Source organism: Schistocerca piceifrons, chromosome 4 (genome assembly GCF_021461385.2).
Source record: "Schistocerca piceifrons isolate TAMUIC-IGC-003096 chromosome 4, iqSchPice1.1, whole genome shotgun sequence".
Taxonomy (NCBI): Eukaryota; Metazoa; Arthropoda; class Insecta; order Orthoptera; family Acrididae; genus Schistocerca; species Schistocerca piceifrons.
This window is the reverse complement of record NC_060141.1, coordinates 58,683,484-58,709,109: the sequence shown is the minus strand read 5'-3', so window position 1 is coordinate 58,709,109 and position 25,626 is coordinate 58,683,484. Positions and strand designations below refer to the sequence as shown.

General features: G+C 46.4%; 1 protein-coding gene and 1 pseudogene across 1 annotated transcript in view; both read left to right on the top strand.

Moving 5' to 3' along the window:
* LOC124795592 (headcase protein-like) overlaps window positions 1-25,626 on the top strand; it is a 216,941-nt gene that overhangs the window by 82,913 nt on the left and 108,402 nt on the right. The window lies entirely within an intron of this gene.
* Window positions 5,638-5,755, top strand: LOC124796926 (annotated as a pseudogene).

The following is a 25,626-nucleotide window of genomic DNA, read 5'->3' as shown; positions in this document are numbered from 1 at the left end:
ATTCATTCCATAGACACACAAAAGAGGGGATCCTTCTGGGCGAGGAACATGTCAGATAAACACATTACACAAATGTTATTGCACTCCTGGAAATGGAAAAAAGAACACATTCACACCGGTGTGTCAGACCCACCATACTTGCTCCGGACACTGCGAGAGGGCTGTACAAGCAATGATCACAAGCACGGCACAGCGGACACACCAGGAACCGCGGTGTTGGCCGTCGAATGGCGCTAGCTGCGCAGCATTTGTGCACCGCCGCCGTCAGTGTCAGCCAGTTTGCCGTGGCATACGGAGCTCCATCGCAGTCTTTAACATTGGTAGCATGCCGCGACAGCGTGGACGTGAACCGTATGTGCAGTTGACGGACTTTGAGCGAGGGCGTATAGTGGGCATGCGGGAGGCCGGGTGGAAGTACCGCCGAATTGCTCAAAACGTGGGGCGTGAGGTCTCCACAGTACATCGATGTTGTCGCCAGTGGTCAGCGGAAGGTGCACGTGCCCGTCGACCTGGGACCGGACCGCAGCGACGCACGGATGCACGCCAAGACCGTAGGATCCTACGCAGTGCCGTAGGGGACCGCACCGCCACTTCCCAGCAAATTAGGGACACTGTTGCTCCTGGGGTATCGGCGAGGACCATTCGCAACCGTCTCCATGAAGCTGGGCTACGGTCCCGCACACCGTTAGGCCGTCTTCCGCTCACGCCCCAACATCGAGCAGCCCGCCTCCAGTGGTGTCGCGACAGGCGTGAATGGAGGGACGAATGGAGACGTGTCGTCTTCAGCGATGAGAGTCGCTTCTGCCTTGGTGCCAATGATGGTCGTATGCGTGTTTGGCGCCGTGCAGGTGAGCGCCACAATCAGGACTGCATACGACCGAGGCACACAGGGCCAACACCCGACATCATGGTGTGGGGAGCGATCTCCTACACTGGCCGTACACCACTGGTGATCGTCGAGGGGACACTGAATAGTGCACGGTACATCCAAACCGTCATCGAACCCATCGTTCTACCATTCCTAGACCGGCAAGGGAACTTGCTGTTCCAACAGGACAATGCACGTCCGCATGTATCCCGTGCCACCCAACGTGCTCTAGAAGGTGTAAGTCAACTACCCTGGCCAGCAAGATCTCCGGATCTGTCCCCCATTGAGCATGTTTGGGACTGGATGAAGCGTCGTCTCAAGCGGTCTGCACGTCCAGCACTAACGCTGGTCCAACTGAGGCGCCAGGTGGAAATGGCATGGCAAGCCGTTCCACAGGACTACATCCAGCATCTCTACGATCGTCTCCATGGGAGAATAGCAGCCTGCATTGCTGCGAAAGGTGGATATACACTGTACTAGTGCCGACATTGTGCATGCTCTGTTGCCTGTGTCTATGTGCCTGTGGTTCTGTCAGTGTGATCATGTGATGTATCTGACCCCAGGAATGTGTCAATAAAGTTTCCCCTTCCTGGGACAATGAATTCACGGTGTTCTTATTTCAATTTCCAGGAGTGCAGAAAAACTTGAGTTTCATTAATTTTAATAATCCTCAGTCAATAAACAGTAAAATTATGTACGTGAATGAAAATTAAACTTCTAATATTTACAGGTTTAAAACTTACATCTGCTTTCATTAAATCCATCATTCACACAGTAGCTAGTTACTTGGCTATTACAGCCAAGTATTGTCAAAAATGAAAGTAAATTATTCATTTCAGTGATCCTCAGTTATAAACAAATTATTTACAAGATTTAAAATGAAACTTCCACTATTTACAGACATAAGACTTACATCTACTTTCCATACATCCATCATTCACACGGTGGTAGTTACTTGGCTGTTACAACCAAGTATTGTCAAAAATTAAAGTATAATAAATTTTCATTAAAATGGTCTACTGCACTTGTTGAGAAATTCATGGATGGAATAGAAGGAGTTGGCCACCAACAATTCTTTTAAATTATGTTTAAATTGTGCCTTGTCTGAAATTAGACTCTTAATGGTTGCTGGTAACTTATTGAAAATATGCGTTGCTGAATACTGGACCCCTTTCTGGGCAAGAGTAAGTGATTTTAAATCTTTATGTATATTGTTTTTATTCCTAGTATTCATACTGTGTGCTAAGCAGTTAGTTGGAAAAAGAGATGTATTATTTACAACAAACTTCATTAAGGAATAAATATACTGAGAAGCTGTGGTTAGTATGCCCAATTCTACGAATAGGTTCCGACACGATGTTCTTGGATTTACACTACACATTACTCTTAATATACGCTTCTGTACTCTAAAAAAATTTTTCTCAGTTTGTGGAGTTACCCCAAAATGTGATACCATATGACATAATGGAATGAAAATAAACAAAATATCCCAGTTTTTTATATTTATATCTCCTATGTGTGACATCATTTGCATTGCAAACACAGACTTGTTTAGGCGAGATATTGTGTGCATTTAAATTCAGTTAAATGACTGTTTTGAAAAGTAACACTTATTCAGCGCATGGAAGATAAGAGATCGTGATTTATACATACAACTGTTATCCGAACGCATCAGCTAAACTAAAATTACTAGAATATAAAACAGAATTTTAAATCCCCAGTAGCTTCGGAAAATTTACAGACTCGCAGAATCTAAGGGGAGTGTTCTAATCGGCACAGAAGCCCCGTAAATATGAGACATTTTATACATAAATTCTCCGTCTAACATGGCTGACAGGTTTGAGGATATAACAGTGGACTCAAGTGTGTTTGCTACCACTTTTATATATACTCAAAAAATTTAATGAAGAATATGTAAACCATTTTAAAACAGTACTTATATAAATGAAAATAGTCCTAGCCTTCAGGCACCTTAGTTCTATTATTAAATATACTTTTGTACTTCATTTTGTGACATCACATTCCTTAAACTGGCGGGGAGAGGGTTCCTTTAAATACGTTTTAGATACACGCCACGCATCACTTGAGAGTGAATTAATATGTAAGAAGCACAGCACCATCTGCTACTTTTACTGGTTTTATTCATGGGCAACCCATTTCGGTGTTACATTAAACCGTCTTCAGGCCGCTCTATTAGTGTGAGTGACCATGTTGGTACCTGGGAATCATTGTTATACTTTCCGTAGAAGGTCCAAAACGTCGACATCTCCTAAAGTGAAGCATCTTACCGTAATGTTGTGTACGGTGACGGTACATCAACCCAGCTGTTTGTTGGAACTAGTTATGTTACAGTAGGTCATAGAGACGTGCAATATTTTTAATTTTTGTGAATGGCAACCAAATGTAGGTTGACGACAGTGTAAAAACATGTGCGATGTCAGTCATGAGTGCCTTACGTGAGTTGTTTATAAAACAAATGCTCAGCTATGAAGACATGTTTTTGATTTATCAGTATAAGCCGTTGCACATAGTTACAAAACATGACAGCACAAATCAACTCCCGGACCAGTGATCTGGAATCGTTTGCAGCCACCAAATTCGTCACATCACGTTGCTGGAACCCACAAGTTTGACTTGTGAAGTACGTGTGCTATTTTGGCTGGGACCTCCGAACCTTCCTCGACGCCAAGCAAAGGTGACACCAGGCAACGCACCGCAGCGGCACAAGCGGTGATCATCTCGCGATACGGCCGAGGGAGGCGTTCCAAGCACGGCTCACCTGCGGCGCGTGAGAAAGTGCGTGCGCGCGTGCGTGGGAGGAGCACGCGCGGCCGCCAAGCGGGTCCTACCCACCGCCGCCCCCGCTGGCGGTCCGGCACTGGGCTTCGGCTTTCTCTGTGCGCGACGCTGATGGTTCCTGAAAACCTCCAATTACTCTTCCTGTCCGGTTCTGGTGGGGGTCAAAATAATGGCGACGCGGTGCGACAGGTGAAATTTGGAACACACGTATAGTGCCGGAATTTTCTTTCCTGTCCATCGGCTTTACTTTTCAAATGGATGGTACGTGTGATCCTCCGACGGAATGTAACAGGTATAAGCGGTACCCTAGACGCTAAATCATCAATCAGGTCTGAAGTCGTGAGAAGTCCCATTTTACCGTTTCGTATAGTACAGCTTTGAATCTCTCTGGAGCGAGAGATGACTGGGTCGTGTAATCAACTCTTTCCTGCTGAAGCCAAGAATTTCGTGTTGAGGGAAACAAATGTGTAAGAAACGACAAAAAAAACCAGAAAGAGAGAGAGAAAGAGAGAGAAGAAGAACCCAAGGGCAAGGGCAAACTGGGGCTCAAACACACGACACACGGCCTCTGTATATGGAACATCTTCACTGAGCCATCAAACCACATTTTAACTCTATACGAATGAAAGGATACTAACGTATTATTTATGTAAAATGTTTGCAGAGTCACCTGTGATACAGTTTTAACAGTAATGGAAAAAACATCTGCTGAACAACCTTTTTGATTCGCAGGATGCTGAAGGCAGGGGAAAAGGGAATAAAACTTGTTACGTAACAATTGTCGCGGAAGGAAGCCTTAGAAACAACCATGTGATGCATATAATTTTCACTTAAAATTTATTCCCTTACAACACGAGTATGTAAACGTTAAAAATTAACTGCGTACGCTACAGTCCGGAACCGCGCGACCGCTACGGTCGCAGGTTCGAATCCTGCCTCGGGTACGGATGTGTGTGATGTCCTTAGGTTAGTTAGGTTTAAGTGGTTCTAAGTTCTAGGGGACTGATGACCACAGCAGTTAAGTCCCATAGTGCTCACAGCCATTTGAACCAATTAATGCATACATTAGAAAATTAGCCACATTTTCCAATAAAGATTAACGAAAACCGTACCAACGTATATTTACTCCTACTAAATTTGCTTGGGCTGGCCTTTCTTAGCTGTCTTACCATGTATATGTTTTTATTTATTGCTTGTGTTCCAACATAGCTCTGGAACGCCTGGCGTAACTTAAACCAAACGTGGTACATATACAATTTAGCAATAGAAGAAAATTACCTCCGGCTTCAGACGTACTCAGCTGTATTATTTCTGGGGCTGGAGGTTGAGAACACACAAATCTCGAACGGCTGGAGCTATTTCAACTGAACTAGGTACGAATATGACGTCTGGAAAAATATTCAGGTGGAGTAAGACGCCCCGAGAATCGCCGGAAGTAGGGACTGGAAAGGCGGGAAGATGACATGTGAAAATAATCGAAAGACTGACAATAGTGTTGAATCCATAGTTTCTTGGTTTTTCATCTGGCTCCTATGGAACTCTCGGCGCTTGAGGCAGGAGTGGGAAGGGATGACATAAAAATATGTAACCGGGAAACGGTGGACAATCAGCCAGTTAAAAGTTAGTTTTTACAGCGCTGCTAAAAGTACGTCCGATTTTTAATAATACAGAAGGAAAGATGCTGTCATAGCACAAAAAAGAGCGAATATGTCCCGGGCAGAATTAGGGATTTAAAAGAAGGAAACTAGCTTCTAGACTTAACTGGCAGCTTCAGAGAGACTTAAATCAGAAACAGGGACTTAGCCTATGTAAATTGGAACATGCAGTTGGTCAACACCTTGCACCTGAAGAGCTCACCACGCTGGGGAAGTGGGGTTAACTCGTATGAAACCGCTAACATGTCAAGATGTTTTGATTTAAATGTATCTGAAGCTGTCCCCTTCTTCACATTCCTAACTCTGCCCAGGACAGACAACGGTCTTGCCGCAGTGGATACACCGGTTCCCGTGAGATCACCGAAGTTAAGCGCTGTCGGGCGTGGCCGGCACTTGGATGGGTGACCATCCAGGCCGCCATGCGCTGTTGCCATATTTCGGTGTGCACTCAGCCTCATGATGCCAATTGAGGAGCTACTCGACCGAATAGTAGCGGCTCTGGCCAAAGAAAACCATCATAACGACCGGGAGAGCGGAGTGCTGACCCCACGCCCCATCTATCCTCATCCTCCACTGAGGATGACACGGCGGTCGGATGGTCCCGGTAGGCCACTCGTGGCCTGAAGACGGAGTGCTTTAACTCTGCCCATGATATAATCGCTTTTTCTTGCTATGATAGAAGCATTTTCATTTTGGTTCCTAACTTTACCACAATTTTGGCATTAGACCGCCATAGCTTGGCAACCGATGTAGATTTTTGTTGTCTCGGGCGATGACTGGTCCACTATTGGCTTTCTTTTATTCTCTTTCATCATATCGCTAATATCGTGGCAACTGATAAAGCTTTCACAAACCAACGGGACGAACATTAATTGCATATATTTGCCTACCTTCTCACAAGATTTGAACCGACTAGCACAAATTTGAAACATAGAAGTGTGGCGCATACGAAAACTCAGAAGAAACGTGTTTTTTGGACGTCAATTCAGAATGAAGATTGATTTTTGATAACCAGCTTTCAATTTTATCGTAATGCAATTTTTTTATTTTATTTTATTCTTCCTTTTTCGTGCACTCAATTAAAGTAAAAAAGAATTTTACGTACTACATGAAGGTCGACTTTAAATGATCGTATTTGCACAACGGATAAAGACGGTTGAATAAAAAAAAGTGGTTTTGATGTTTTGCATTTATCTACCGTCGTGTAAAGTTTGAACTAATCCGAGCAAGTTTAAGGTATAGAAGTGCCGTGCTTCAAAACATACCAGAAAAAACGTGTTTTTGCATGATTTTGCACGTAAAATCCGAACGGCGCACATAGAAATGCTGTCATTGGCTGGACATTAATTTCAGCCCAATTAAAATTTGTGCAAAGGGGATTAATCGATTCGCATAATTTGTCTGTTCGCCAGCTCCTCTTAGTCGTTCAAAATTTACTTGATAATTTAATCTACATCTACATGGCTACTCTGCAATTCACACTTAAGTGCCTGGCAGAGGGTTCATCTAATCATTTTCATACTACTTCTGTATCATTCCACTCTCGAATGGCGCGTGGGAAAAAGGAACACCTAAATCTTTCCGTTCGAGCTCTGATTTCTCTTATTTTTTTATGACGATCATTTCTGCCTGCGTAGGTGGGTGTCAACAAAATATTTTCGCATTCGGAAGAGGAAGTAAGTGATTGAAATTTCGTAAATAGATCTCGTCGCAAAGAAAACCGCCTTTGTTTCAGTGACTGCCACCCCAGCTCGCGTATCATATCAGTGACACTCACACCCCCATTGCGCGATAACACGAAACGAGCTGCCCTTCTTTGCACTTTTTCGATGTCCTCCGTCAGACCTACCTGGTAAGGATCCCATACCGCGCAGCAATATTCCAGCAGAGGAGGGACAAGTGTAATGTGGGCTGTCTCCTTCTAAGTGTTCTGCCAACAAAGCGCAGGCTTTGTTTCGCCTTCCGCACATTATTGTCTATGTGGTCTTTCCAGTTTAAGTTGCTCGCAATTGTAATTCCTAGGTATTTTGTCGAATTTACAGCCCTTAGATTTGTGCGATTTATCGTATACCCAAATTTATAGGATTTCTTTTAGTACCCATATGGATGACCCTGCACATTTCTTTGTTTAGTGCTAAATGTCACTTTTCGCACCATACAGAAATTCTCGCTAGATCATTTAGTAAATGGAATTGATCGTCTGATGATGATTTTACTAGACGATAGATTACAGCGTCATCGGCAAACAATCTAAGGGGGCTGCTCAGATTATCACCTAAATTATTTATATAAATCAGGAACAGCAGAGGGCGTGTGACACTACCTTGCGGAACGGCAGATATTACTACAGTATAGCTACAGCAAGTCAGATGTTCGAATGGCTGAACAAACGGGCGCTGGTTCGTGCTAAACCGAAAACGTTCTACTCCTTGTTCCTAGCTCACATACGCCCTCCCCCCCCTCCCGCCACCAAATGTGATTCTGCGCCCGGCCTTTTCAGACATATTTGTTACAGCGCTTCAACGCTTTAACAATACCTATTGGCTGAAAATCTGAGATGTCATTTCAAAAATAGAAAGCCGGTATTTGTCGGAGACCACGAGATCTGATCTTGAATGACAGAACGAAAATGATAAAAGCGAGCCATTCCTTTTCTCTGGACCGTCCCACACGGTTTCCCGGAGGAAACACGTACACCACGAGGCTTCGATATCTCTCGACAGGAGCGACGTCCGAAGGCACGAAGGAGGCGGCGCGTGTCAGCGCGGTGCCCGCCGCGGCCTCGGCGTGCCGCGGAAAGCGCCGGGCGCGCTCAGGTACGCACGCCCGCATGCGTGGGTGGCTGGCTGGAGGCGCCACGCGGCGAATAGCAACGCCGGCGGGCGCCGAGGTGCCGAGGTGCCGCTGGAACAATGGACGCGGTCCGGCGGACGAGGACGTGGCGCGCATCCGCGGGCGGCCGCCGCCTGCCGGCACGTGGCCCGTACTCACCAGCGCCTCCCCACGTGACGCGAACGTCCCTAAAACCAGCACTTCAGCAGCTGCATTGATTCTGACATGAATACACGATGAAGAGCCAAAGAAACTCATACACTTGACTGACTGCACTACTGGCCACTAAAATTGCTATACCAAGAAGAAATGCTGATGATAAACGGGTATTCATTTGACAAATATATTATACTAGAACTGACATGTGATTACGTTTTCACGCAATTCGGCTGCATAGATGCTGAGAAAACAGTACCCGGAACAACCACCTCTGGCCGTAATAACAGCCTTGATACGTCTGGGCAATGAGTCAAACAGAGCTTGAATGGCGTATACAGGTACAGCTGCCTATGCAGCTTCAACACGATGCCACAGTTCATCAAGAGCAGTGACTGGCGTATTGTGACGAGCCAGTTGCCCGGCCACCATTGAACAGACGTTTTCAATTGGTGAGAGGTCTGGAGAATGTGCTGGCCACGGCAACAGTCGAACATTTTCTGTATCCAGAAAGGCCCGTACAGGACCTGCAACATGCGGTCGTGCATTATCCTGCTGAAATGTAGGGTTTCGCAGGGATCGAATGAAGGGTAGAGCCACGGGTCGTAACACATCTGAAATGTAACTTCCACTGTTCAAAGTGCCGTCAATGCGAACAAGAGGTGACCGAGACGTGTGACCAATGGCACCCCATACCACCACGCCGGGTGATACGCCAGTATGGCGATGACGAATACACGCTTCCAATGTGAGTTCACCGCGATGTCGCCAAACACGGATGCGACCTTCACTATGCTGTAAACAGAACCTGGATTCATCCGAAAAAATGACGTTTTGCCATTCGTGCACCCAGGTTCGTCGTTGACTACACCAACGCAGGCGCTCTCATCTGTGATGCAGCGTCAAGGGTAACCGCAGCCATGGTCGCCGAGCTGATGGTCTATGCTGCTGCAAACGTCGTCGAACTGTTCGTGCAAATGGTTGTTGTCTCATAAACGTCCCCATCTGTTGACTCGGGGATCGAGACGTGGCTGCACGATCCGTTACAGCCATGCGGATAAGATGCCTGTCATCTCGACTGCCAGTGATACGAGGCGGTTGCGATCCAGCACGGCGTTCCATATTACCCTTCTGAACCCACCGATTCCATATTGTGCTAACAGTCATTGGATCTCGACGAACGCGAGCAGCAATGTCGCGATACGATAAACCGCAATCACGATAGGCTACAATCCGACCTTTATCAAAGTCGGAAACGTGATGGTACGCATTTCTCCTCCTTACACGAGGCATCACAACAACGTTTCACCAGGCAACGCCGGTCAACTGCTGTTTGTGTATGAGAAATCGGTTGGAAACTTTCCTCAAGTCAGCACGTTGTAGGTGTCGCCACCGGCGCCAACCTTGTGTGAATGTTCTGAAAAGCTAATCGTTTGCATATCACAGCATCTTCTTCCTGTTGGTTAAATTTGGCGTCTGTAGCACGTCATCTTCGTGGTGTAGCAATTTTAATGGCCAGTAGTGTAATACGTTTAGGCCCCCCAAGCACGCAGAAGTGGTGCAGCACAATGTGGCATGAACTCGACTTATGTCTGAAGTAAGCTGGGAGGGAACTGACGCCATGCATCCTGCAGGGTTGCCAGTAAATCCGTAAGAGTACAAGACGGTGGAGATCCCTTCCGAAGAGCACGTTGCAAGGCATCCCAGATATGGTAAACAATGTCTGGGGATTTTGGTGACCAGCGGAAGTGTTTAAACTCTAAAGTGTTCTTGGAGCCACTCTGTAGCAATTCTGGACGTGCGGGGTGTCGCATTGTCCTGCTCGAATTGCCCACGTCCGTCGGAATGCACAATGGGCATGGCTGAATGCAGGTGATCAGGCAAGATGCTTACGTACGTGTCACCTGCCAGGGTCGTACGTAAACGTATCAGAGGTCCCTTATCACTAGAACTGCACACGCCCCACACCGTTACAGAGCCTCCGCCAGCTAGAACAGTCCCCTGTTGACATGTAGGGTCCATGGATTCATGAGGTTGTCTCCGCACCCGTACACGTCCATCCGGTCTATACAATGTGAAACGAGATTCATCCGACCAGACAACTTGTTTCCAGTCATCAGAAGTCCAATGTCGGTGTTGACGGGCCCAGGCGACTCGTAAAGATTTGTGTCGTGCAATCATCAAGGATACACGAGTGGGCCTTCGTCTCCCAAACCCCATATCGATCATGTTTCGTTCAATGGCTTACACGGTGATCCTTGTTGATGGCCCAGCATTGAAATCTGCATCTATTTGCCCATCTCCATCATCGCCTCCTGAAGGGGCCACTATTTTGCAGAAAGGACGGTACAACATTCCTTTGAAAACAACCGAACGGGACGTTTATCTACCAATCTCGGAGCGACTCGAATCTGTTTTACCTGTCCAACGTTTTTGCTGCACCGTATTATGCATGACAATATGTTCTGTTCCTGGTGTTCGCCGCTACATTTTTTTTCTTTATTGTATTTCAATTCCCCATCGAGGTGGGCTGGCAACAGCAATGCGCTGCTGTTCAGCCGAAAGACATATAACATACAACAGAAGGCATTTAAAAATTATGTAAAGGAGAGAACATGGTGTACATAGATATAAAAAGGGGGGAACATTATGGAAGACAATAGGCAAAAAGGGGACGACTGTAAAAAGGAGATAAAAACTGTAAAAAAGTAGTGCACACAGAAACCACACACTGGGAAAATTAATAGAACACAAGGCGAAGTATGGCAGGAGCTTAAAAGTATCAACAGATGTCATAGCACATAACAATCACCAACAGTAACACTATGTACAAGTCCAACACACAATTAAAATCACACAACAGTGATGTAGCACACTGATGATGATGAGCAAAACAGAGGATCTGCCAGGTGCAAGGAGATGAGGGAGAAGGGAAGAAGGGAGGGAGGGGAAGAGAGGGGGGAGACGGGCGGATGGCGCGCCGAGGAGGGCTGGGGAGGGAAAGAGGCGAGGATGGGGTGCTGGGACTCGGGGGGGGGGGGGAAGGAGGAAAATTCGCTCTGGGAGAAGGAGGGGAGAGGGAAAGGGGGGCCCTAGAGAGGAGGGGGGACAAGGCCACATTACAGTTGGAAGGAAGGGTATATGTCACGGTGAAGTACAACATCCAGGAGCGGGAGGTGCTGGAAACTGCCCTGATGAAGGAGATGGAAAGTGTGGAGGTGGAGAGAGGAAGGGATACAGCGATAGAGGCGTGGCAACAGGCGGGGGGTGGAGAGGAAGGAGGAAACCTGGGGATGGGGGGGAACAAGCCTGCAGACAGTGTAAAGGATGTGGAGATGTTGGAGGAAAAGGAGGAGGTGGGAGAAGGGGGTGAGGTCGTACAGGAGCCGTGTGGGGGAAGGAAGGCAGATACGGAAGGGAAGACGGAGTGCATGGCATTCGAGGATTTGGAGGATCTTGTAAAAGCAATGCTGGCATAGCAGAGGGTAGGACAGATGAGGGGTTTGTAGGTGTGGAGGATGGTGGAAAGATGCAATCCCCGTGTCCAGCCAGACAGGAGTTTCAGGAGGCAGAGGTGGAAATGGGTTTTCTGCTGGATGGTGAGGAGGAGAGGGGTCCAGGTGAGGTGATGGTCGAGGGTGAGGCCAAGGTATCTCAGGGTGGGGGTGAGCTGGATGGGACGACCATAAAGGGTGAGGTAGAAATCATGGAGCCGGAAGGAGTGGGTGGTGTGGCCTATGATGATTGCCTGGGTTTTGGAGGGGTTGAGATGAAGGAAGCACTGGTTACACCAAGTGGTGAACTGGTCAAGGTTGGTTTGGAGGGTGCATTGGGTCCATTGAAGGGTAGGATAGAGAGCCAGGAAGGCGGTGTCATCAGCATATTGGAGAAGGTGGACAGGTGGGGGTGGCTTGGGCATCAGTTGTGTACAAGAGATAAAGAAGAGGGGAGAGAACGGAGCCCTGGGGGACGCCAGCAGTGGGATAAAGGATACGGGAGTTGGTGTTGTGGAGGGTGAAATAGGAAGGACGGCGCGAGGGGAAGGAAGCGACCAGACGGACAAAATTGATAGGCAGGGCGTAGGTTTGGAGTTTAAAGAGGAGACCGGGATGCCATACACGATCAGAGGCAGTTTGGAGGTCGAGGGAAACAAAAATGGAGGAGCGACGGGAGTTAAGCTGGAGGGAGAGAAGATGAACGAGGTTAAGGAGTTTGTCTTTGGTGGAGAAGGTGGGTCGGAGGCCACACTGGGTAAGAGGGTCGCTACATCTAAACTGCACATGAAAAGTATTCCTGAACCTGACACTAATTACGAGTAGATAAAACGCTCATTAGGTGAAATTGCGACAATTTAAAATAATTCCGGGTCAGATTTTTAAACAGTGGCGAAGGTCGCAAGCCATCACGGACAAAATAATTATAACTTGTGAATGGTGACACTCTCTCCATCTGCGAACTGGTATCGGTTCACGTTTACAACGCACTGAATATACTTGCAGGCGGGTCCTTTGTATTGTAAACTCTGCGCAACGGTAGAATCTCGCTTTTATGAAGATAATCAGTTACAGACGGCCATCAGGCTAAAGCTCAAGAGTATTGTATATTTAGTATAATACATCTCTCCTCGCTGTATCTAAATTAGCCAAATTTTCTGTCGGCTTGATGTACCGTAAAGACAATTCTACGAGTATATGATACCTATAAAAACTTTTAACTTACGGTGAATGTTTTACTAGGTTTTGGTATTTTCGTTGCGTTTATTTGTATAGACTGTGCCAGAGTTCACATGTATTGAACATGGGAAAAAGAATATCACTTGTAACATGACAGCGTATTGTAAAGGGAAGAGACACTTTATTCAGTCACAAACACGCGACAGCTGACACGCAGGCGGCGGCTACGTTCAGGTCTTATTCGTGTTGACAGCTGAAATCAGCTGGGCAGGAGCACGTGCAGGGCCAGTTTCGCACTATGCTCCACAGATGGGGTTGTCTCTGCACTTCCACAGGCCGCTAAGGTGACCGCGCGACCTAGAAAACCCTTCCGTTGGGCAGCACAATGGCTGCTCGTTCCTCATGGCCGCTTCTCGCTTCCATTGCAGAATTAAAGCGTACACCGAAAAATTAATAAAGACTGAGCCGTATGTGTCACTGAAGAGTCACTAGGCCCATTTGAAGCGGAAAAGATGGACGATTACGCGTGTGAAGATATCTGCATTAGTTTATAACTTATTGTAAATTAAATTTTATAAATATTTCCTGAACTGTAAAAGTCAATATCTCGGCAAGCATTATCCGACTGCAACAAACGAAGTGACTACGTATACATCTCGTAGAACTGTATCGGGCCGGCCGAAGTGGCCGTGCGGTTAAAGGCGCTGCAGTCTGGAACCGCAAGACCGCTACGGTCGCAGGTTCGAATCCTGCCTCGGGCATGGATGTTTGTGATGTCCTTAGGTTAGTTAGGTTTAACTAGTTCTAAGTTCTAGGGGACTAATGACCTCAGCAGTTGAGTCCCATAGTGCTCAGAGCCATTTGAACCATTTGAACTGTATCGGACTGTGATAGTAGATTTACTGAAATTATTCTCACATATTTAAATGAAGACCGAAAAGTGGATTTCGCACAATTAAAAACGACTGTTTTTACTAAATAAATAGAGAAATATTAAAAGTAGCGGCAGCACTGCAAACTTTAAATATAAAGGAAATTATTTAATATATAATTTAAATTATCTGTTTATATTTACACTTATATGTACGAAAACGCAGGTAAACTATAGAAATTATTGTTTATAAATAAACTAGGTAAATAAAAGAAAACTGATAACAGCATAATATTTTTCGGAAAATTTTCGTGTGATCTGATGTATCATATGTGTATAAAAGATTAAAATTAAGAATTTCAGCAGTTTTCTTGTTCAGTAATTTAACAGACTTCAGTAGTACTTGACCGAGGTTTCGTGGGTGAACTGCGGTAATTTGGTGGTGAGTCTAGGTTCGGACGTCGTTGGAGGCAGTCAGGCTGTCGTTGAAGTTTCACACTACATCAAACTACTTGAAACCTTCAAGTGCGGCTTGTATCACACGCAACCCAAAAAGTGACAAGTCCATTAGATATTTTTCGTCATCTAATGAACTTGTCACTTTTTGGGTTGCGTGTGATACAAGCCGCACTTGAAGCTTTCAAGTAGTTTGATGTAGTGTGAAACTTCAACGGTTTCCGAAGGATAACTCACGCAGTTAATCGTGGTTTATTCACCCGGCGCAAAGATCTTAATAAACTCGATCAGGCTCTGAAATTAATTTATGGTAAACTCTGACTCTCGATTTTTCTATGTTCTTATTGGAAATAAACTCGAATTAGTGATACTTTAAAAAAATACGTGTACGCGAAAGTGATTTTTGCTTTGCAAATCCTGCCTACATTTATATTAAACACTTCTGTGTAACATTGGGTATATTGTGATGAATGTGCGTTGGCGCCCCATAGATGAAACGTAGCCAAACTTGTAAGTCCAACCACGTTTACGGGGGCCAATCGAAGTGTTCGTGCTGTGAATTGCGTGTGTACATCTTTTTGTGCAGTAGCGCGTGAGGGCTCCGAGCTGATACAGAACTGGTGAAAAGCTTAGAACTTTAATTTTCGGCGATTTGGTGAGGGACATAGTATTTCACATTGTTATCCACACCGCACGCACATTCCCAAACAATCCGACCGGTCGCACACTGCAGAGAGCAACACTTGCGGATCTCTTGAAAGAGTAACGGGAAGGAATGAAAGAGCGTTTTTCTTAGTACTTGCTATCCAACGGTTTTCGCAGCCAAATTCTTGTTGCCTTTTTTCGAAATGAGATGCCTACGAGGTGTTTATTGCACTAAGAAAGCTGTGCAAGGTGCCTGGAGAGAACTGCTTGATTCACACATAGAAAGCACTCGTTCAGAGGCCGTGGTACATCTCGTATTTCTCCAGAGACAGTCGGATATTATTCTCTCTATCGGGATAATAGTAAATCCTCGGCGTATAACGTTTACAGACACGTAGAAACGGGTTCTGTAACGCGAAAAGTATTATTTTTGCTGAGAGAGGGCGGGGGAGGTATTAAATTGTCCGGTAGACACGTTTCGATCGAGTGCGCAGCTTATGTATGGCTGCGATCGACCTCGTTATCCGTGTTCAGGGACCGTGTAGTGTAGGACCCGAGGTCGGTCGCCGGGCGCATATACAGCACACTGGTACAGCGCGGCGCCGCGGAGAGAAAGAGACGCCGCTTTCACGGAGCGGCGGTATCGCTCGCCGACAAGTGCGGTAGCCTCTGAGAAGGCGCTGCAACATTGTTCCCGGCAGAGCGAGAGGGAGAGGGTCGCCACCTTCTCTCTACTGCACCTGCGCCTAAAAGGGGCACTTCGAACGTCTGCTAATCCGATTACACCATAACTGCCCTTTTCGTAACAGTTATTCTACCGAAACTTCGTGGCTGATGAAAACCGTGTGCCAGATCGAGACTCGAACCTGAGACCTATGCCTTTCGAGGGCAAGTGCTCTAACGACTGAACTATTCCAGCACCACTCATGACCCGTCCTCATCTCCTACTTTCCAAGTTTCACAGAAATTCTCATGCTGCTTTGCAGGACTAGTACTCCTGGAAGAAAGGATATTACGAAGACATGGCTTAGCCATAGCATGGGGGATTGTTTCCAGAATGAATTTTCACTCTCGAGTGGAGTGTGCGCTGATTTGAAGTTTCCTGACAAATTAAAACTTGTTTACCGGACTGGGACTCGAACATGGATCCTTTGCCTTTCGCGGGCAGGTGCTCTACCAACCGAGGTGTCCAATTTCGAGTCACCACCCGGCTGCGCCTAAGCTGTGTCTCCTCTATATCATTTCTCCCAGGAGTGCTAGCGCCGCAGAGCAGTAAAAGAACTACTGTGAAGTTTGGAAATCTAGAGATGAGGTACTGGCGGAAGGAAACCTATAAGGCCTGGTCGTGATTTCCACTTGGATAGCTCGGTCAGGAGAGCACTTACAGACGAAAAGCAAAGGTCCCAGGTTCGATGATGATGACGATTTTGGTTTGTGGAGCGTTCAGCACTGTAGTGACCAGGGCCCATACAAATTTCCAACCTTTTTCACTGTCCTGTCTCGCCATTTTCCCGAATGCTGACGAAATGATGAGGACAACACAAACACCCAGTCCGCGGACGGAGAAAATCCCCGACCCGGCCGACAATCGAACTCGGAACCCCGTTTTCCCACGTTCGAGTCCCGACCCGGCACACAGTATTAACCAGTCATAACAGATAGGAAACTTACTCAATATAAAAACTAAATAACAGACGCTGTAGCGATTGTCGTAACGCTAGCTATTTGACTCGTCCGATTAACAAAACCTGAAAAGACAGGAAGCAACGTAGCAATTGCTTGAAATGGATTAGGCAAACAACAGAAAAAATAAATCGAGATGAACAGGAGATTTTTTACTTGGCTGCTTCCGAATACAATGCAGTGTCTCTCAATCTCGGCATGTTGTCATTCAGTGCAGAATAATACAGGCATCAGAAGTTACAGAGAACGACATAAGTGACAGTCGAGTATTTTTTAAAATTTGAATTAAATTGAAAATTTTGGAAAATATAATGTGTAATTTTGTAGGTTTTTAAAAAGAAACAGACTGCCATAGATTCCTAGGTTGTGACAGAATGTCGTGCGTTAGATAATTTCAGAAAAGCTTGTAGGCGTGTTGCCAGGTAGGCTGTGGTAAGAAATAGTTGTTAAGAAAAAAATTAGATACGCTGCGCCATTTCCGAGTTGATAAAGTTACCCAATGAGACTATTGCGTGCGGTAATTCAAGCGGCTCTCCAGAAGCGGTGTCGCCAAACGGACTCTTCGTTTGGTTTCCTGAAACTGAACAAGAGAGCGATACAAAAATTGGAGATGGGACGGTTGTGAGGGTCGTACCCGAGCCAGGTTAGGTGAGAGGTTAGGTTACTGAGCAGTCTCGTGCGCACAACGATCCCATTGGCTAACGTGACTGCCAGTTGCATCGGAAACGGAGCAAAATATAGATTTAAAAAAAAAAATGTTTCTCGACACAACCTGTCCTACAACTACCTTACAAGTTTTTCAGGCTGTTTCTGACCACCCGGTGTACACTATATCACCGAGTGTAGATGGATTTCCTTCTGAAACATCAATCGAAGACAGCTTGTGGGTAGCTTGATAGAGCTCCAGTACTCCAACTCGGGTGTAATACCGATTCAGTTGCTTCTGTTACGAATATTGGTATTAAATGACTTCCATTATTCCTTTTCAGTATATGTTTACTTAGCGCCACATGTACGGTCACTTCATGCTGGCGTCGGTCACATGGTGTCGTTCTCTACCAGCATTAATTACGTTTCTTATAAGCCGTACCGCGGATCTAATAGATTAGATAGACTGAAAGCAAGTGAACTACAATGGAGTGGTCCGCAGCTCGTAGTCGTGCGGTAGCGTTCTCGCTTCCCGCGCCCGAGTTCCCGGGTTCGATTCCCGGCAGGGTCAGGGATTTTCTCTGCCTCGTGATGACTGGGTGTTGTGTGATGTCCTTAGGTTAGTTAGGTTTAAGCAGTTCTAAGTTCTAGGGGACTGATGACCGTAGATGTTAAGTCCCATAGTGCTCAGAGCCATTTGAACAATGGAGTGGACGTTCAAACCTTACTGTAAGACCTCAGTTGGGCTTAAATCAAAATATAAATTATTTGACTTGTAATTTAGAGCTGTTTTTTTCTTCCTACCTTTTCTCCCTTGTTATCGTTCAGCAGCAAGCCAAAAAGTAGAAGTATGAGGAATTATTATCTTCGTTTATTGGAAGGGGAGCTTTGTTAATCATACATTAAGCGATCATTCAGTACAGCTGCTGTTCAACGATCTGGAAACATCGCTTGACATACTATGAGAGGAAGAGAAATAGCAAGATAAAAAGAGAGAGAGAGAGAGAGAGAGAGAGAGAGAGAGAGAAGGGGGGGGGGAGGGAGGGAGAGAGATACGCCTATCATTTGTCAGTATGATGCATCTGTTCATGGACAACTTGTAAGCCGTAAAAAGCACTCCGTCGTCAGGCCACGAGTGGCCTAACTGGACTATCCGACCGCCGTGTCATCCTCAGTGGAGGTTCAAATGGCTCTGAGCACTATGGGACTTAACATCTGAGGTCATCAGTCCCCTAGGACTTAGAACTAGTTAAACCCAACTAACCTAAGGACATCACACACATCCATGCCCGAGGCAGGTTCGAACCTGCGACCGTAGCGGTCGCGCGGTTCCAGACTGTAGCGCTTAGAACCGGTCGGCCACTCCGGCCGGCGCGGATAGGAGGGGCGTGTGGTCAGCACACCGCTCTCCCGGTCGTTATGATGGTTTTCTTTGACCGGAGCCGCTACTATTCGGTCCAGTAGCTCTTCAATTGGCATCACGACGCTGAGTGCACCCCGAAAACAGCGCATGGCGGCCTGGATGGTCACCCATCCAAGTGCCGACCACGCCTGACAGCGCTTAACTTCGGTGGTCCCACGGGAACCGGTGTATCCACTGCGGCAAGGCCGTTGCCACTTGCAATCCGTGGAGATCAAATTTACACTCCTTTCGCCGAACAGTCTTATTAGTTGCAGTATATATTGACAATATGTTCGCAGGAGAGCTTCTGTAAAGTTTGGAAGGTAGGCGACGAGGTACTGGCAGAAGTAAAGCTGTGAGTGCCGGGCGTGAGTCGTGCTTCGGTAGCTCAGTTGGTAGAGCACTTGCCCGCGAAAGGCAAAGGTCCCGAGTTCGAGTCTCGGTCGGGCACACAGTTTTAATCTGCCACGAAGTTTCATATCAGCGCGCACTCCACTGCAGAGTGAAAATCTCATTCTGGAACATCCCCCAGGCTGTGGCTAAGCCATGTCTCCGCAATATCCTTTCTTTCAGGAGTGCTAGTTCTGCAAGGTTCGCAGGAGAGCTTCTGTAAAGTTTGGAAGGTAGGAGACGAGGTACTGGCAGAAGTAAAGCTGTGAGTGCCGGGCGTGAGTCGTGCTTCGGTACCTCAGTTGGTAGAGCACTTGCCCGCGAAAGGCAAAGGTCCCGAGTTCGAGTTTCGGTCGGGCACACAGTTTTAATGTGCCAGGAAGTTTCATATCAGCGCACACTCTGCTGCAGAGTGAAAATCTCATTCTGACAATATGTTGTTTTTTATGGTTATGCAGATAAAAGAATCCCGATTCGTCTCAATGATTTCTGTCCTCGATAGTTCCTGAAATCTGTATGATGGATGCTTCGTCTGCTTATGGTTTGAAGTGTGGAGTGCTAAACGACGTCCTCTCGTTTGCCAGGATGGTTGAAGCTTCGCGTGCAGACTTCTTAGATGGTAACAATCAACCAACTAACAGTGAAAGAACTCTATCAGCTGTACACAACAGTTCATTCTTGTTACAACGGTTAGAACGCTGGACCCAGAATGTGATTTTCACTCTGCAGCGGAGTGTGCGCTGATATGAAACTTCCTGGCAGATTAAAACTGTGGGCGGACCGAGACTATAACTCGGGACCTTTGCCTTTAGCGGGCAAGTGCTCTACCAACTGAGCTACCCAAGCACGACTCACGCCCCGTCCTCACAGCTTTACTTCTGCCAGTACCTCGTCTCCTACCTTCCAAATTTTACAGAAGCTGGGTAGGAGAAGAGGTACTGGCAGAAGTAAAGCTGTGTGGACGGGGCGTGAGTCGTGGGTAGCTCAGCTTGTAGAGCAGTTGCCCGCGAAAGGCGAAGTTTCGATAAGAATGCTGTTGGTAACGTCACTGAGCGTGTAGCACTAAATTCTAATAATCTCAGTATACTGTTCATCAAAGAGTGTGGGAAAATAAGTAACAGGTTAACTCTGTTACATCGAATTTTAAATTCACCCGATCTGACAATCAAGCATTTGGCCAGTGATTTGCCACTCTCTGCGGCATGTCGTCGTCAGCAAGATGTTAAACGTCCCGTATACGAAGTTAACGATGAAATATCATCTGAAATGGGAAACTGATCTGCGGCATTTTCATCACTATTTTGAAACTTGCAGTTGCTGCACAGAGGTCCTAAAAAGCAGCAACAGAACTGAAGTCGCAGCAGCGTTCAGGCGAGGGCTCGCCGTACAAATGCCGGTGAAAGAGCGTCGCGCCGGTGAGGTGACCCTTGAGAGGTGAGGGCGCGGGGAGGAGGCGCGGCCTGGGCCATGGGAAGCGCTCGCCACCCGGCCAAAGATTTGTGGTCGCCCGCGGCCGGCTGCGTGTCTGCGTGCGCGCAGGCGCCGCGGGGGTGCGGGACCAATATTTGGACAGGTCTCCGCCCCATAACTCTCTCCTCCGCCCTCCCCCCCCCCCCCCCCCCCTCTCGGCCGCATTCCCAACTTCCGCTCCTCCAGTCGGCCACTGTGCCCTGCCTTGTTCTCCATCACACTCCGTTGCTCCACTTTTGCGCATCCTTCCTACATACACCTACGAAAATTTTTTATTTATTTATTGCCAAATTATAGACCTGTTACCTGATGTTTAAAACAGGTCGTACATCTTACAATTTTCGTTTTTCATCTTTTTACAGTTTTCTTTCCTTTTGTTTTATCCACAACATTTACAAAGAATGATTCAAAATAACAATAATTTGAGGCTGAAATATAAATAAAATTTTGTTGTTTTTAAGAAGAATATAAAAAGAAGATAGGATAGATGAGAGAAATGTTAGTACCATCACCGAGTGTGATTGACGGTGAATACCTCGGAATGGTTTCATCGAGCCGTTGACCGCCAGTCACACACACACACAAATGGTTATTACTAGAGAAATAATGTTTCTTATCCTATTTGTTAATAATTCTATGTATTAACTACATTAGGTGCGCATCCTTGTACAGCATTAGGTGTTCTCTTGGCTAGATTGCCAGCAATTTGCTTATTTACTGTCACATTCTCAGCTTCCTCCTCCTGTTCCTCCTCATTGTCACTATTTTCGCTGTCACTGTGGGTATCGCTGTCCATCCTCTGGAGATTGCTGTTACGCTGCACATAGGCATGTCTGTGATGTCGTGTCCGCATGTACTCTTCATGTGTTGTTTTTGAAATACTGTTAGTCAGTGTGTTTAATTGTGCCCATTGTTCTTCGTCTCTTATCGCTGTGTATATATCTATGTCTGTATCTGTGTAATCTAAGTGTAGTGTATGTCTATTGTTCGTGTATTGCCCGCAGAAAAAGACAGTGTGTTCTGGGGAACCTTCTTCCCCGCATGTGCATGTAGGTGTCTGCCTCAGACTCACGCGGTTTAAGTGCGTGGGATAAGGTCCGTGCCCGGTTAAGAAATGTACCATACCGCGGCTGGGATCGATATGTCTCATTCTCAACCGCTCCCTTATGTCAGGGAGGAAGTCGTACAGCCTACGTCCCTTATCACTTACATCCCACTCAGCTTGCCATGCATCCAAACGCCAACTTTTAAGGTGACGTATCGTCTCTATGGGCACACCGGTTTCTGTGTCTACCTTATCTAGTCTCCCCACCTTTAACCAGTACTTCGCTGCTCTGTATTTGAACGTGATATCTATGGGGCATATTCCGAGCACCACACACAGTGCATCCGCTGAGGTGGTACCGAAGGCTCCAGATAGCCTAATTAGGACACTTCTCTGCCCTCGTCTGACGGATGCTTTGTTGGTGACCTTGTTCAGTCTATTTGCCCACGTGCTAGCTGCAAAGCTGAGTACTGATTCGAAGAGCGCACAGTGGTATGTACGTATGACTGCTAGAGGTAGCCTGTACTGTTTTGAATTTAGCCTCACCTACGAAAATGGGACGTGTTGCCCCACCAACACATTGATCGAACGTTTTTTTAGGAGGACTTTATCACGAAAATATAGAAATATTCTCTGATTGGCTCTGGCGATTATGACAACAGCTGAAATTCGGGCAGAGGTTACCCGCAATGTGTCATCACGAGCTGATGGGAACTGATTACTGGTTCAAATGGCTCTGAGCACTATGGGACTTAACATTTGAGACCCTCAGTCCCCTAGAACTTAGAACTACTTAAACCTAACTAACCTAAGGATATCACACACATCCATGCCCGCGGCAGGATTCGAACCTGCGACCGTAGCGATCGCGCGGTTCCAGACTGTAGCGCCTTGAACCGCTCGGCCACCCCGGCAGGCTAACAGATTACTGGATGCTGGATGGAGATGTGGAAGTGCCGTGCGTCATTTACCACTGAAACCATACCAAGGACAACAGAGACACACTGACGTAGAGACAGTGGTGTTGAGCGATGAGTCTCGTTTGTTTGTGGTGGTTTTTGTACGCCGCCTGCAAGGTGGCGAGTGGGTCTGCTCCTGCTTCGCCGAATGAAGGAAGCGAGTAGGAGCAGGTGAGGTAAAACACGTCGGTACTGCAAGTAAGTGAAAGGGGTTTACTGGTGCATGAATATCTACAGAGGCATACATAACTTTGTACATGTGAGCACGTAGGTGCGAAGCCTTAGACCCTTCGTAAGTAGTGCAAAGTCTCTATACGAAGCGGAGATGAAGCGAAGTGTCCCGGACGTGTGCTCTTGATGAACTGCCAAAGTGGACTGGCGTTCGTAGAACTACATAGCTTCGGCTAGAGGGCGCTGTGGTCTGCGAAGATCTGCCGCTCTCGTACTGCCAACCTAAGAACGGGCACCTATGCTGTGGCATCGTAGCTATCGATATCACAGTGGTCAGCCAACTCCAACATGTCCTTAGACCACCTGATGAGAGATTACAGAAAACAGCTGTTCTCGAGATCGATATCTCTCCAGCTACTGCAGTCGTGGTGTGATGAGCTATTATGTATGACCGCAGGACTAATTTCACAATTTTTAAAGGGAGGCCGAACGCTCGCCAGTACGCGGCAAGAATGAAGCCCCACACTGCAGTTCACAATGCAGACACCTTGAGAAATGTGTGGATGCTCGAATGGCCAGCCCGGTTGCCTGAGTTATCACCCACAGAGCATGACAGGGATGCGATATAGAAACCTACACTTTAATACCACCCTGCAGTAATCATTCTTCAGGAACTGATGGAGCATACGTTCCAAGCATGTCAGGAAATATTTCAGGATAACATCCAGAAGCTAGAATGATGGTAGGAGACGAGGTCCTGGCGGAATTAAAGCTGTGACAACGGGGCGTGAGTCGTCCTTGGGTAGCTCAGTTGGTAGAGCACTTTCCCGCGAAAGGCAAAGGTCCCGAGTTCGAGTCTCGGTCCGGTACACAGTTTTAATCTGCCAGGAAGTTTCATCCAGAAGCTGTTTGCTTCTGCGCCACGACGCATGCAAGGGTATATTCGAGCCTCCCGTTGTTACACCCCACATTGACCATGGTGATGAACATCGGTTCTGAATTAAATGAAAGTTTAAACATTTAATACCCGTTAAGCGATTAACATGCCCGCAACGTTTGATAAATAGCGGAATGGTGCTGCATGGTGTACCACTTCCCATTTCAGTGTGCATGTAATAGGGCTATATCTTGGTTCAGTACGAGCAGAGATTGCAATCTTGTATGAACTCTTTGTGACTGTTTCAATACCACGTGCACACAGTTTACGTTATTGGAGAATGTAACTCAGAGATAATATGCCGTGCTTCTTTAGTAGCCTTCGGGATGATTTTCGTTTTGATATGGCCTCTTATAGTGTACCAGCCAGACAGGATTCTCTACGTATTTCGATTATATCAAGTATCTTACGTCCATATATTTTTTCTTTTAAAATGTTTGAAATCTTATGGGACTTAACTGCTAAGGTCAGCAGTCCCTAAGCTTACACACTACTTAACCTAAATTATCCTAAGGACAAACACACACACCCATGCCCGAGGGAGGACTCGAACCTCCGCCGGGACCTATTTCTTCTTTAACGTGTTACCATGTAACAATCCGATATGACTCAATAAGACACAGAGCTCATATTTGAAAAAAAAAAAAAAAAACTGGAAGCAGCAGCGTTCAGCCCAGAGAACGGCCACCAAGACGCAGATTTTTGGTGGTTTTCAAAAACATTTTAGACTAATATTATTGTGTTTCCTTACCGAGATGGCTACCTTCGCGGTACTTACTCCACTCACTGCTAAGACCTTACCGTTGATGAGACTTTCAACTCTAAACTTCCTTCCTTGTTAACTAAATCCGTCTAATAAGAGACCTTTCTTAAGCACTCTGAGATGAAATTGCATCTCACATTGTTCACTGAATACTTACGCACTTAAAATATTGAGATTTTTTAGATAAACAAGCTCTGCATAATACGTTTGTCTGCTTGGCCAATCTCCGCAACAAGTGATAAAATCAAATATTATTGGTTTTTCGTCTTGTGCTTACTAGAATTACACCAGACGTGTTTAGCTTTTATTTATAAAGCATTTTCCGTGGTTGCTGGTGTTCATTAAGTGTTCTCCGAACGACTGCTTCTTCGCTCCTTGTTAACAGCTTTCCTTTCACATATGCACTTGGCAGTTTTTGCGATAAGTGTAAATAACCCAAATGCAGCGCAAGAAATGGCAAAACCTGCAAATTGCATATGTGAAAAGAAATCTTTCGACGTCAGCCGCTGCTAACAAGGAGCGAAGGAGCTGTCGTTCGGAGACTACGTAGACAAACAGCCCACCCGGCTTGCCGCCACTGGTGGCCGAAACGCAAAATAACCATGGGTTCTGTGTGATCCGGCGGCGGGGTCGGTGGACTGCTGTACCCTGTTGCGGGGTTGTGTAACACTGAGGGTTACGGCGGGGACGAAGCTCAAAATGGCCCTGAACACTATGGGACTTAACTTCTGAGGTCATTAGTCCCCTAGAACTTAGAACTACTTAAACCTAACTAACCTAAGGACACCACACACATCCATACCCGAGGCAGGATTCGAACTTGCGACCGTAGCGGCAGCGCGGTTCCAGACTGAAGTGCCTAGAACCGCTCGGCCAAACCAGCCGGCGGGGACGAAGCCTCTCCGTCGTTTCTAGGTCCCCAGTTCAGTACATACATGTAGAGAAACACCAATAACCACGGAAGATGCTTTTATAAACGCGTCTGGTGTAATTCTCGCTAGTTAAGCTGCAATAAGCTCAAGACGGAAATCTAATAATAACTTTAGCTCTCCATAGCCTAATATACAATGAAGCGCCAAAGATACTGGTGTAGGGGTGCATAGGCCTGTTCAAATGCAGAGAAATGTAAACAGGCAAAATACGGCGCTGCGGTCGACAACGCCTATTATACAGGGTGATTCAAAAAGAATACCACAACTTTAA